This window comes from Phyllostomus hastatus, unplaced genomic scaffold (assembly GCF_019186645.2).
Source record: "Phyllostomus hastatus isolate PE091 unplaced genomic scaffold, TTU_PhHast_1.1 phas_contig_58, whole genome shotgun sequence".
Lineage (NCBI taxonomy): Eukaryota > Metazoa > Chordata > Mammalia > Chiroptera > Phyllostomidae > Phyllostomus > Phyllostomus hastatus.
In genome coordinates this window covers 42,872,236-42,886,092 of record NW_025333916.1, presented here as the reverse complement: position 1 = coordinate 42,886,092, position 13,857 = coordinate 42,872,236, and positions in this window count along the sequence as shown.

Here is a 13,857-nt window from a genome sequence, read left to right as displayed (position 1 = left end):
AAAATCGTCCATACCCAAAACATTGGATTTTGGATTATCAAAATTAACAGACTCTATCAATGAAAAGAATTGGCCAATTGCTAAAATAAAGTAGCAATTTACTTGCCGAGTTACTTTGTCCTGTGTGAACCAGATGTAAAAAAGAAAAACATAAAAAGTAGAAAAATCTAAGTTTGAATTGATATTCTATTTGTCAAGGATTAACTTGGTGGTTTTTCAGCTACTTTAGTAACTGTATCCACCCTCTGAGTACTGAGCACATGTTCTCCTGGTGATGAACGGGCTGCTAGAATGACTCTAACGGAACCGTAAGTCCAGGAACCGATCAGTGTCTCTCTTTTCTTCAAATGGATGGTAGGTCAGCTGCTGGGCCTATCCAGGAGCACATGACTAACCACAGGCTCCCCCAGACAGGGCTGTCCAACCTGTGGCCCACGGGCCTCATGCAGCCCAGGATGGCTGTGAATGCAGCCCAACACAAGATTGTAAATTTACTTAAAACATTATGAGGAGTGTGTGTGTGTGTGTGTGTGTGTGTGTGTGTGTGTGTGATTATGTGCTGCAGTGTATTTAGTGTGTGGCCCAAGATAATTCTTCTTCCAGTGTGGCCCACAGAGTATGAAAGGTTGGACACCCCTGCTATAAACCAAATTAACTCTCCCATGAAACCCATTTGAGGAAACATTCAAAGCTAATTTTTTAAAAATTATGTTTTTTAAAAAATCACAAAAATATTAGTCTGCAAAGGAATAAATAGACCAATCATAGGTCATTCATATTTACATTGACTATTTTCTCTCTTAAACGCACTGCATTGCCTTAAAAAATCTTCCTTATCTTTAGTTATTTTCACATATCAGAACATGGTTGGATTTGCATATTTTGTTCTAGAGTAGACTTCTGTGGAAAGATATGTGCTGTATAAAAAGAAAATGTTGTTTTTGTTTAATATAGATTTGTTATCAAAATATACAGTTGGGTTCTTGACAACACATATTTGTATAGAAAATGAGGCTGTAAATGATTATTGTGTCCCCGAGAACATTTAGTATATTATTAATCGTCTGTAAAATTAGAGAATAAAAGAACATGGACTAACTTTATTTTATTATTGCCACGGTACTGTTTTGAATTAAGTGTTTTGCATGTCTCAGTTAATGCTCAAAACTTAATGAGGCAGTGCTTCTGGACGCAACTTTGTGGATGAAGATACTGAGGTTCAAGAAACTGAGTTAATCCTATAATGATGCACAGCAAGATTGGCGCCAAGATCTATTTGCAAAGTCTGTGATATTTCTCACTATTTTCTGCCGCCAATACCATGCCACTGAACGTCAGCCTCCTTTTGGACCAAGCCCAGTTTTCAGCGGAAGTAGTGTTTAATTTAATAAAGAGTGAAACATTTTTTTACATCTGTGAAATTTAATTAGAGTTCAAAACTAATATTTATTATGCAATGTGAATCTTCATCACATCTGTAATGATGAGTGACTAAATGTTTTAGATGTTTAATTTAGGTATTTTAATAATTACAAACACTTAGCTTAATAGAATGTGTATATTACATGGGGTTCTTGAAACAGTTTCCTCACAAACATTTCCTTTTTGGCTCTGAGAAACAGAGTAGCCTTTTTCTCTAATTTCAAATATTACAATATTCATGCCCTCTGCCAAACAGTTGCACTTCACCCTTGATTCTACATTTAACATGTAATTCCATATTGCTTTCTCATTGGTCCTTTATCAGGCAACTATCTTACATCAGAGGGCCCAAATAGCTGAGACCCCACAATAGCCCAAAATGGCATCACAAAGTTTATGCGCTTAGCTCAGAGTATTGTAACACTCATTCTGAGTCCTAACACACTTAATTATCCGGCTTCTTAGAACACAGCCAATTAGAAGCAAAGATTTAGAAGGAATATTGCTCAACATATCTGAGAAACTGAAAAAGGTTTACAGCTAGTTATAGGAAAGGTGATGAGAAAAATTATCTATAGGGAAAATGGAAGAACTGAATAAAGCAAAACAGAAACAAAAAACAAATGAAAATTCGGAGCGATGCCAGCACCTGTTATTGACTTAAATAAGGCAATGATAGTGCTTACAACACGTAAACCTCCGGATTTTAGTCATCTGCACCAATACAATAGAAATCTATTTCTGGCTCATGGAGCAATCCAAGCACAGGTTACTGTCCATTGGTGATTACTCTCCACTTGGTGACTCAGGGATCCAGGCTTCTTCCTGCATCCCCCTGCAGCTGGCAGAAGGCACGAGGAGTGAGGGAGAGAAAGTCATACCTCATCACATCTGCTCCCATCTCACTAATGAGAACAAGTTCAATGGCCACATGTGGGTGCAAAAGAGTCTGGAAAATATAGTCTATGGCTGCTTACTGTGCCTAGCAACAACCCACAGCAAGGAGGGGCAGTCATACCGGTGTACCTGCATGTAGTTTAACATTCCTTATGTCCTCCTTAACAGTAGCCTCTGAAGATAACACGTTATTGTTCCACAATTCATACACATAACTATTATATTTCATACACTGTTGGCTGTCTCCCACAATCCACATTTCCCCCTTCTTGTCTCCTTTGACTTGCCTTTCTCCCTAGGCCAAGAGTTAAATACTTGTTTTCCCAGAATATCCCCAGATATCCCCAGAATATCTAGAATGTCCATATGGCTATATACTGGCCAAGGAAATGTAAGCAAAATTCCAGAGGAGCAACTGGAATAGATTTGGTTATTAAAATAAAATTCAGAGATAGCTCTGCCACTACTTCTTCTCTCTTCTCCCTACCTTCACTCCACCGTTGTTTTGAAACTGTGGGAGCCAATTTGAAAACTTAAGGGGAAGGCCAAGAGAATCGTGATGATGGTAACCCAGAGATCTGAGAACATAAAGCCACTGGAACATCACCAGCAACCTTCTTCCTCCAAACCCCCTGTAACGGAAGGATAGGTACTACCTTTAATGCACCATTATTTGGCTTTTCTGTTACTTAAAGCCAACTGCAGACCTGACTGATGCACATTTTGTTTACTGAAGAAAGAAGAAAAAAACAAATAATGTAATAATATTTCCATTCATGATCATTAAACTGTATACTTAAACAAATAATGTAATAATATTTCCATTCATGATCATTATACTGTAAGCATTGATACTTAAATGGGAAATTTTTAGTTATGTAGAAAATATACATACACAACACAGCGTATTTTCCACAATGCTGACCCCTTAAAATGGCTCTCCCTTCACTTTCCATCACCACTAAACATCTTGCACATGTGAGTAACACACATTCATTCACCATGAAGAAATTATGCTTTCAATGTCTTTATCCATACTCAGTCAGTACATATAGCCAAAACCTTAGGTCACATAGGAAAGACGTAAAATAGCAAAAGACTATAACAGCACATTTTCTCTCTCAAGTACGGACGATGTAAAACTTTCCTGGAATTCATTTAAGATTTATTAGAGTTTCTAATTTGTTTTAAGGGATAACTTGTGTATTTGCTCTCTGGTAGCAATAAATTAATTCCCTGCCATAACTAGTTTTCACATGCGTATCACCTTTCTCTGCAAAATGCAAAGACTTTCAGTACTGAACCAACTACCCCCGTTCCCAACTATAAATGGGCACAGAAAAGGTTGTGTATCTTCAGGCTTGTGGTCTTGAGAGCCATGAAAACTAGAGTGAGAGCCAATGGTCTTGTCACGGGCACGTGCAGCCAGCTTCACAAAGTTCCAGGATGGTCCAATATCCACAGCAGAATAAATTCATCTATCCGACACTGTTCCAAGCTCTAGAGGCACAATGGTCACTAAGGTACCAGCCTCTGCTCTCAGGGAGATGGAATCCTTTGTGGTGAAGGTAGGCAGCAAGCATTTTCACATATAAATAAATAATTTCAGATAGTGGAAAAACGCTATGTAGAAAATAAAGCAAGATAATGGCGTATAGAAGATGATTTTGTAGCAATAGCTAATGTGGTTGGAGTGATCAGAGAATGTGATTTTGTGGATGTGATATTTATGCTGAGACTTGAACAGTGAAAGAATATAGACTTGGAGAGATTTGGGGAAAAGAATGTTCCAGACAGAGGAAACAGCAAATATAAGCCCCTAGGACTGGAATGAGCTTGGCATATTTCAAGGCCAGGGATCAGTGTATCAGTCAGCTATTGCTATGATAATGTTACATAACAGATTATTCCCCATACACAGTGTATTTCTCATATGTCTTGCTTAGTGGTTTGCAGGTCACTTGAGGCCATTTAAGTTCAGGCATGTGGGTGAGCTGGGCTTAATGCCAAATTTCTGGACAGGTTCAGGTTTCCCCCACAAGTCCTTTTGGAGCCCAAACCAAAGGGGCTGAAGCTCAATAGTGTGTGTTCTTCTCATGGTGCGTCACAGGGCACAAGCCAAATCCTGCAAGCTTGTTTTAAATCTTTGCAAGCATCACACACACACACAAAAGTCAAAGTCCCAAGGCCAGGTTCAAGTCCAATGGATAAGGGAACTACTTGGCCCACTGTAGTGCATTTCAAGGTCTCGTGTTAGAAGGAGGGAGGGAAGGATTAGGAGAATAATCTACCGAGCCAGTGTGGACAGAATGTTGTGAATAAATGGAACCTTTCAGGTTTGCCAGAGAAGGAAAAAAAAGCCAGGTTATATAGGGTTTTGTGAGCATGATAATCATTTTGAACTTTATTTTAATTATAATGCAAAACAGGTAGGTTTTAAGTTGGGCACTGATTTGATGTGACTGATATAGTTCAGGTCAGCAGGCTGTAGTGTGGAGAGCTGACACTCTTCAGAGCCGAGAGACCTGTTAAGAGGACTCTGCTCCTACAAAAGGTGACAGAAATTTGACTTCAGTTACCACAATAGTAGAGAAGGTAAAAGCTGGTCGGATTCAGGGTGTATTTTGGAGGCAGAGCCACCAAAATTCCCCTGATTGTATGTTTTATGAGAAAAGAGTAAAGCGAAAGATGGCATCTAGGTTTCTGCTTAAGCAAAAGGGCGGAGGGTGGCTGGACAATGTAGAGGAAAAGTGCTTTAGGACTGGTTGTCAGGAGGGAGGTTTGGGTGACCAGAAACTTGTTTTGGAACATTAAACTTGAGAGCAATTAGACACACAAATGAGATGTCAGGAGCAGTTGAGTCAATGAGTCAGGCATCACGGCAGGAAACATCACTAGATATATCCACCTGGAGGTTTCAGCACATAGACATTACTCAACGGTGTGGATCTGGATGAGGAGAATTAGGAAGAAATGTAGCAGTTGTAGAAACCAAGGACAGAGCTGAAATACATGTCAACATTTTGCCATCTCACAGAAGAAAAGTAACTGGCAATGGAGACTGAGAAGGAGTGGATAACAAGGTGGATGAGAATACACGAGAGTGTAGTGTTAGGAAAAGAAAAAGGAAAATGTTTCAGGATCGAGAAGTAGCCCTGTGTGCCAAAATCTGCCGACTGATCAAATTCAATGACAGATCTTGGATTTGGCAGGCACCCATGGTGAGTTCGTGCGGAGCCATTTCTCTGGACTGGTAGGAGAAAAGGCTGTGTCATACTGAGGAGGAACAGCCCTGGCTGGTGTGGGAAAAGGTTTTGTTTGTTTGGATGGACTCTGTTAGGTGATATTCGTATACTGATTGGAATAATCCAGTGTAGAAATGTATAATGAGACAGAAACAAAATCCTTGAGTTGAAGAGAAGGATTGGGACCTAGAGCAGAAGAACAAGGGTTGGTCTTGGCTAAAAGCAGGAATAAGCATTCCACCCAAAGAGAAGGAAGGTGGGTTCTGGAGTCTTACGTAGGTAAGTGGTTGGATCTAGGGGTGGGGGTATAGATTGTGCTGGTCTAGACTGTAGTTTCCTAAGGCAGCACCTACCAGTGAAGAGGGCATCACTGCATACATCCATGTCGGACGCTCCAGCATAGAGAAACACGGCACTTTGCTAGGCAGTCAGGCTTATTGCCAGAAGAGCATCTTGCCTGGTGCTCACACTGCCCCTGTCAGCCCAGATCGGCTGCCTGTATGCTGTCCCCACAGGGAGACTGGTCAAAAGGGTTCCAGTTGGGATGGATTTCCAGGGCTCAGCTGCTGCTAAGAAGCACCACAACAGCCAGTGGAAGTCTTGGCCAATTGCTCAACCTTTTGTCATTATCTCCACTTTTGCTCTCTGGTCTAAGCCACTATCACATTGCACAGGGATTATTATTATAGCCCCCCTAATGGACTTTTTGTTTCTCCATTTTAGTATATATTTTTTCAGAATACATTCCCTGAAAAACATCAGCCAGAATGATTCTTTTTTTTTTACATTTAGACCATCCTTCTCCACTGTCTTAAACTCTCCTGTCTTCTCCCTTCTCATTCAGAATAATAGCCAAGTCCTTATACCTGCCACATCTGTACTTACCTAATCACCCTGATACCTGATATGGACTTATTACCTGCTCTTTCCCCAGACTCTCAACCTGGATCCTTGACTTTTGCTCCCCAAACTTGCAGACTCTTCACTGCTTACTTCCCCCGACCCAGAGTACCTGCTGGTTACCACCCTCCAGGTCTCCACCCTGACTCTGCATCTTTCATGACTCAGCCCCTTTTTCGTCTGGGGCCACCTTCTTTCTTGGTGCCTGTTCTGATTTTTCTGTTTTAACCTTTAGTAATGATTATTTTTAACCTCTGTGGTTTGGGCGGGGATGCCAGTCCCAACCCTCTCTCACTATGCTTCCGAGTTTTGTCTTGACCTTCTGCTGCCAGTTTCTGCTTTCCTTCTTACTCCAACATAACTGTGATTATACTTGGAGGGTGGTACATCTGTATTCTCAGGGACAAACAACCAACTTAGGGTGGTTTTGTTTATTGGATCACTTATCACACTTTCCTGCAGACTTGCAAACCCCAGGAAGACAATGCCTCGTGGATATTTATCAAGGCTGCAAGTTTAAAAGGGGTAAGACATCTCTCAGGAACTCCTTACATTATAATGCTTTTTGTGTTGCCAAGTGTTGGAAATTAATGCTTTCATCCTCCAGTTCTCCACAGGTTTATTCCCAGACTCTTGGCTTAGTTGTCCTGCCCAATTGTCTGTGCATCCCTGGAATGGGCTTTGTCAATTACTTAGTATATATGTGAAAATTTACAAAGCCAGTTAGTGAACCTTCTAGTTTAATTATGATTGCACTTGGCCCATCTGCAGAAACTCCTAAGTTTTTGGCAATTTGTTCACATGAATTCATTAGTAAAGTATTTTTGATAATATATACAGGACTCGTTTGATTAAATACCTCTTAACACCTTCAAATCCTCACCAGTCCTGAAGTGAGTACAGTTACTGGTTTTAAACCACAAATGCATCCCTATTTTCACAGCACTCCTGTTCCCACCCGTCCCACCAACATTTGTTACTATTTTCTAATATACGATACACTAAATGTTTGCATTCTATAAACAACATTTTAAAGCTGCAATTAAAGTTCCAGCATAGCTTGGCTCCCATGGAGCAGTGGGCATTGTGATTTAGCAAGACTGTAAAAATAACAATGGAATAGTTCTGATGAACCAACCAGCTTGTTAAAAAGTAATACTACTTGCATTTTCCTTGGGAAATGGGTGCTTTGAGTTTTACTATTTTTTAGGATGTAAAGGGATTTTCTTTTATTTCTTTCTGTCTTTTCTTCTGAACCCATAATATAATGCCAAGGCAATTCAGAGGGATTTGGGTGTAAAGAAGAATCACTATGTTAGAAAAGACTTCTATGGATTCTATATTCCCTATTAATACTGTCTAGATTAGTAAGCAGTAGAGATTACAGCCAAAACCAACCTTTTCCCCTGGCCCCATTCCCACCCCCTAAGTACATGCAAACCCATATATCTTTTTTCACTTGAAGAGTTTCTACTTCTTTTTCAACAAATATTTCTAATATTTTCTTCATGTTGAAGGCAACTTTTCTCCATCTGGCCACTTACTTTCCTGTCCACACTGTATTTTCCATATACCACTGCTTACTATTGTTGGTCATTTACATATATCACTTCTGGACTCAAAAAGAAGATTCTCAAGGGCAAAGGCCATGATTTTGCTATGATATTAAGTGCATTATATTCAATAAGCAATAAGTGATAAATAAATTGTTGACAAACTGAGTAAATTAAGTCAATTGTATTACCTAATGAACAAGAAAAGAAATAAAATTGGTGAAAGAGAAAATAGACTTCTAGATATACTACATAAACTAGAACAATTGACTCTGGGATGAAGGGGAAATGCTGTATTAGCTCTATCCTCCTAACATGTGAGTATTTATTTGTTTCCCTAAATGTAGAGGTTGATGGACAAAATATACATCAACGTTATTTATGCCCTCTTCTTGAGAAGACCCTGTGTCCGAATGGCCTTGATTTTCACCTGGACAAGCAAAAGAAACCGACCATAAACCAACGAAGAACAAACATGGGATCATTCTTCTTATTATCAGTGAGAAAAGCTAACTTTGGAGCCAACAAGACAACACTGGCACCAAAAGGGAGGAAGAAGGAAGCAGTAAGGTGAAAGTGAGGCAAGCTATCATGGGAGAACAATTCTGTTGTTATCTTAAGGAAGAGAGGCAACTACAATTCAAGAGGTCAGGAGATGGATTCAGGTGAAGGACAAGATCATGACTTGGCACCAGTATGTAGTACGTTCTGGTGCTGATTTCAATCATGGATAAGAAATGTGATCTGTCCCCCTGGAACACAGGTGGCAAACACAAGGCCCTCGGGCCAAATCCGACTCTCCACCTTGTTTTACCTGGCCCGGCACCTTGTTTCTGCCTGTCAGTAGTACCAAGCTCTTGCTTAACTGTTAAGGAGTAGTTACATTTGTACAGTCCTAAAATTACATTCGGCCCTTTGAAGACAACCACAAGGCTGATGTGGCCCCTGGTGAAAATGAGTTTGACACCCCTTCCCTAGAAGGATTAGAGCCCATCTATGGCTCAATAAGAATTGTCTAAAGATCAACTTCAAGATAGTTGGAGCAGAGCAAGGGATCAGGCCACACTAGGAGGGATGTGAGCCCTGCTGGTTCAAGGAAAAGAGTGAGAGTAGAATGAACAGAGTCACATTTTCCGAAGGGTGCTCTCTAGACCCCAGTCCGGTCATGTGTTCCATGAAGAAGGGTTCCTCAGACAAACAGCCAAACAAACACTGCCCAGCACTGACTTTGCTTGGTACTTGGTGCTTGCTAAATGATTTCGTATTCTCAAGGGACAAAATATGAAAAAGACATAATCCCAACATGACCGTTGATTCTCCCTCTGAGCAAGGAGGGACTGTATGGCTGGGGCTCCCCCTAACCACACTCCGCACTGGCCCCAAGTCATCCAGTGTTCCCTCCAAAATGATTTGCTTGTCTTCCTCAGGAGATATCTACCTGCCAACTTCAGGAGAGAAAAATGTTTTCTTTCTGAACTGACTGATTCAGGCTGTGGTAACAACCTTAAAGTGACCACTTGATGAGTAGCTAGAACTTATGAGTAGCTACTTCTTACCTCTAGAAATTGCCTTCAAGCATTTTCCAAGGTGAATCCCATGGAATGTTCAATCATGTTTGAGTAGGAAGAAAAAGTCTCTGTGGAAAAACAAAAATGAAAACAAACAAAAAAAATTCCTGGGCAAATACTGAGTTAGAGAAAATTTTGTTCTGTAGGGCCTCTCAGTACTTTATGTGAACTGTCACTGTCCAAATACCATTATCCTCCTCCTCAGCAAGGCCTTTGACTTTAATTTGTCCCAGCCGAGCAGCAATTAAATTAAATGGTGAAACAGACAGCTCTCAAATGTCATCTGCGGGGCAGGGCCCCAAAGGCCTCACTCATTCAGTTCATCTGAAATTCACTGAAGAGTACCCACCAAGGTAGCACTCACCACCCACAAGCAAACTGTGACCACCCTGGGGCTGACCCCTTATTGCTAGGGTCGGAAGGTATGGAGAGTGGGAAAGAGGTTTAATTCAGTTAAGCCAGCAAGGAAAGTGTGTTCAGAGCTGCCAGTCCCCTTCTCCCACGTGCAGGCCAGCAGCAGGATTTCCTCCCACGTGCCTTGTCCTTTCCTCACACAATATTAGAAATCTGCCAAGTACTAACAACTTTTTCTTTGGTCCCAGGCATTATTTTTATTATTTTTTATTTTTTTAATTTTTTTAATTTTTGTTTTGTTTTTGTTTTTTTTATTGAATTTACTGAAGTGACATTGATTAATACAATTATATAGGTTTCTAGTGTACTTTTCTATAATACATCACCTATATATTGTATTGTGTGTCCACCATCCGAAGTCAAGTCTCTATCCATCACCATTTACCTGCCTTTACCCTTTCCTACATCCCCCAGGCCCCTTTCCCTTGGCAATCACTATGCTGTCGACTGTGTCTGTGTCTCTGAGATTTTTCCTTTGCTTAATCCCCTCACCTTTTCCACCCAGCTCCCATCCACGTCCCCGCCCCCCTGACATTCAGCTGCGAGTCGCTTCTCTGTGCCTATGTCTTTTTCTATTTTGTTTGTTAGTTTATTTCACTCATTAGATTCCACATATGAGTGAAACTATATGGCATTTGTGTTTCTCTGATTGGCTTTTTCCTCTTAACAACTTCTAAAACCAAAGTTCTTGAGAATCCAGTTGTTTTGGGGCCCAGCACTGTTTGGTTTTCTTGGACAGGAGATCTTAGCAATGGTTCCTTGTCCTGAGTTATCTTTGTTTTGCTAATACTTTCACTCAAAGTAGTAACACCTTGCAGCTCTTGAGAAGAATTTGGACCAGCTCATATAGCTGTTTTACTAATTTATTCACAGGATATTACTGGTAGAAGAAATTTAGAAATGTAAAACTTTCAGGATTTGAGGTGACTTGAGAGATTATCTTTTCAATTATTTCCTTTCTGATAACAAGAAAAGTGATGCCTATAGAAGTTATGAGCCTGTATAAGGACCCCAGCGATAAGCAGTTTTAAAAATCGTTAACCTGGCTAATGTATTCTGAAGGAAAACTTTATGCAATGTCAAAATACATATTTTGAGTAAGAAATTTAGTCTACTTTTATTTTCTAACATTAAGTTTTATTCTGAACAGGGAATTAACTGCTAATAACTGATATAAAAAGTTAATAATAGTTCCTAATTTTAAAAATACCCCCTAAAAGTTGTCTTTGTCTTGAAAAGTACAATCATTTTACACTTAAATGTTTTTATTTTCAATGGTATTCTAAACAGGAAATTAAGATAATTAATAATACACTTAATACAAATTGTTAAAATTTATGAAAAAGGTAAAATATTCTTCTTGAATTATCAAAATCTGAAATTCCTAACTCTTGAGAAACAGAGCATAGATGGAATAGGCATTAGCTCTGTAGTGTGATCTCATCAATGGAAAGAACAATATGAGGTTGATCCTATCATCTCCCGAATGGCTTCAAAATCCAGAAATTTCTTTACATTTAATTCATTCCTTTGAGTCACACAAAACAGAAGAGATCATTGAGTCCAGAGTGTCACCTCCCTTTTCTTCTGTCACCTACAAATCTGTGCTCCCCCTCTTCCTAAGCTTTTTTCATTTGCCCGTCTCCCAGTCAGTTTTGAACTCCTTGAGGGCAAGAGCCAAGAGCCATGCCTGGCACATGGAGGAGAAACTGCCACTGCTTGTCAAAGAAAGAAATGTGGGGAGTGGCTAGAGAAATCAAAATAGAGTACTTCTATGTAATTGACTTAACACAGCCATTGAAAATAACATTTCCAAAGAGGTTCATATTGTTGGAGAAGGATTAGATATTTCTTACCAAAATCCACTGTGTACATAGCAAGCGCAAATTTAGAGATAGTTAAGAACAGGATAGGTTATGGGGTTTATACAACTGTTGCATGCTTCACTTACACTAACGTTAGTCAATCAGGTGTTTCTCAGTCTATTGTGGATGTCTGAACATTTTCATACTTTTCCTTGTCTTTATGGAATCTCAAGTTAAAGAACCTCCTGCTTACCTTCTGCAATTGTTATTGCACACAGAGGATACAGGTGAACCTCAAATACTAGTTCCACCCAAGACCCAGTGACCTGAGCAGATAGGACAGCTAGGCAGCAGGCCTTTGCAAATGCAGTTTCAGTGTTGTTCTTCTTGCTTGGGCGAGCTGCATGTTACAGGAGACCCTTAACATTCCAAAATTAGGTCTTAAGAGTTGAAAAGAAAGAAAAGAAAAAAGAGGGGGAGAAAAATATTTATTAATGAGTATTAAATATTAGTTTTACCTCTCCAGTCTCTTAGTAGAGAGACCTAGAATATCTGATTTTCTATTAAAATGAAAATCTCTGAATAAAATAGACCACAATTTCACACATATCTCCACAGTCCTACTGACAGAACAGCAAGAACGGATTGAATATCTCTCTACAACTTCCTTTTTTTCTCTCAAGAAAACTCTAAAACACCATTTGTATGGCAGATACTGACACTAGACAAAAGTTGGTGGGATTCTAGATTACTGTTGACTTCAATCAGCAAAATCTAATATTGTTCTCTTTCTCTTTGCCTGATTCTCATTCTAATTTGCTGCTCCCAATGTTTTCTTTGGGTGTTTATAAAATTCTCAGTCCTCACTGAAGAGTAGAATCAGAGATTTTACTCTAAGGAATTATACTATAAATATTTGCAGTAGATAATTGTTTAAATTTTGTCTGAAAACTCAGTAGTTTTCAGGGAATAGAGACTGTTGCAACAATTAGGCTTAAATCTTTTTGCAACCTGAATGCACATAGAAAAAGAATCTCCTTCAGTTCTTTCTCTCCTTTCGTGCTTCCTCGCTTCCATTCTTTCCAGAAATGTTTTGTGTGGCTCCCACTGTTAGCAAAGATATGCAAACACCTAGACCATGGCTGGCTTGACTTCATCTCCTCACCAGTGCTCCCGTAGCTGCCTTCCGTCAGTGACTGATCTACTTAGGGTAGAAGGCTCTCTGGCCAAAAGCACATTCTGCTAACTGTAAAAGTCTTTCTGAGAGGAAAAAATAAGGAGATATGTCTTTTGAGACTTAATGTGAGAATTTGATTTCATATAATTTCTTCTATAAATCATTTTTATTCTCAATTAATCTCCATTTTAGTCATGTTTGTTAGTCTTTGCTTCTATAGGGCAACTGGTTACTTATCTTGAAGCCATACTGACTCCCATAGCTTTTGCTTGATGCAGTGGCCTCTCAGCAAGACAGGCCCGTCCCGGAAGAGACTATGAAAAATTAGCCTTCTTACTTTGGAACCCTTTTCTTTCATCATCATCATGCCTAAATTATAACTGCTTTCTAAACCTACGCAGACTCTGGTCATATTACATAGTGTCTAACTTATTACACATCCTTCCTGACATGTTACTTCTGTAATAATGTTCATCTCTTCAGCTGTTAGCCTTGGTGAAAGGGAATGTAATCAGACAGAGTGCCTGACGTGTTAATCATTAATAAATCTGAAAAGCATGTGTTAGATCAAGACCATCTTTTCCCTTCATGTAATTCTCACTTTTTTTTACCATCAGCAAATTCTTCTGATATTCTTGATTGTCTCTTCGACATTTCTAAATAACCAGTGTTGATTTCAAAACAAGCCCTGGCTAACATTTTATCTGTAGTAAATTTGTGGCTGGCATTTGCATTAACAGTCGATCTTTGTTTGTTGCTTGATTCATTCAGAGTTCCTCTGTTTTCAGGAACTCTGAATGAATCAAGCAACAAAGATCGATTATTAATGTGAATGCCAATACATATATTATATACATATATAATTTCATTGAATAG